Source organism: Olea europaea, unplaced genomic scaffold, assembly GCF_002742605.1.
Source record: "Olea europaea var. sylvestris unplaced genomic scaffold, O_europaea_v1 scaffold38431, whole genome shotgun sequence".
Classification (NCBI taxonomy): Eukaryota; Viridiplantae; Streptophyta; class Magnoliopsida; order Lamiales; family Oleaceae; genus Olea; species Olea europaea.
In genome coordinates, this window is record NW_019257877.1 from 1 (window position 1) to 1,098 (window position 1,098).

Genomic DNA, 1,098 nt, shown 5'->3' on the forward strand with positions numbered 1-1,098 from the left:
AAAAAAAATTGCTATAGAAACTGTTGTGGGACAATTCGTACCTCTACACCTAGTGACGCATTCTCCATACGAAATTGTGACCTACACAGGCATAAGCATCCATGGGTTATGAGCCAATGCAATTATTAGCATCAGAATTCCTAAATATTGACGTGACACCTGGGATGCATTTAGAATTATTATTCCATCATTTCCATGCACATTTCTCAGGACCTTTATATTAAAAGGGAATTTTTAACTACAAAATTTGTGCTGGCTAAGCTTAAAAGGCATTCTTCAGTTTAGTTTCTAAAATTAATCAGACTAATCCCATGTAGGATTAAGAAATTCTAACCATCTCTAGTTTTTACTCTGATGCTCATGAAATCCATCTTAGATTAACTATTTATCCATATAAAGTTTATAAACCACTTCCTATATACTCTAACCCCAATTAAATCAATTTCAGATATTTTTAACTTTTGATGGCACCCAGATTACTACATTGCGAGTAAACTGTAAAATCACATGAACGCAACAGCAGGTGAACTAACGGAAGAAATTCACAAACCTCCTAGACCAGTGTCTGTAGGAAGAGTAAAGGAAAAAGGCCATGAAAACCACAATTATGGCGTAAATTAGAATGGTAGTGATGCTGATCCTACTCGGTCCCTTCTTCTTTTTACTTTGTTGCAAGAGAGCTTGAGGCTTGATCCGCGCCATAAAGCTTTTACATAAACTTCAAATCTTAACTCTACAAGAAAATCACATATCATCAAACTTCATTCACATAAACACAGTTTCAGCATAGTTCCAGATACAATATCAAAATCCAGTACCCAAATTTCAAACCGTCGATCTAATAACCAGAGGGACAAATTTCAAATAAAAGAACAAAATGCATTATGAAAAATTAAAAATAAAAAAATCTTCAATTCACAAGTTATATAATCAGGATATTTTATCAATCAATAGACGGAAACAAATCAAGAGAGAAATTACCAGATTTAAATGAGGGAAAACCAATTCTTTTTGCATAAATTCAACTAGTGAATTTTTCCAGCCGTTTCTGCTGCGGGCCTTTCAAATTCCAAATCCGTATTTTCTTAAAATATAGCT

At 33.6% G+C, this 1,098-nt stretch overlaps 1 long non-coding RNA gene across 1 annotated transcript; it reads right to left on the minus strand.

Moving 5' to 3' along the window:
* Nucleotides 1-33: 33 nt before the first annotated feature.
* Nucleotides 34-1,092, minus strand: LOC111387022. The gene is made up of 3 exons (XR_002701349.1): nt 982-1,092; nt 551-733; nt 34-81 (listed from the first exon to the last, which is right to left on the minus strand). It is a non-coding gene; the product is annotated as an uncharacterized LOC111387022 (long non-coding RNA).
* Nucleotides 1,093-1,098: the final 6 nt, after the last annotated feature.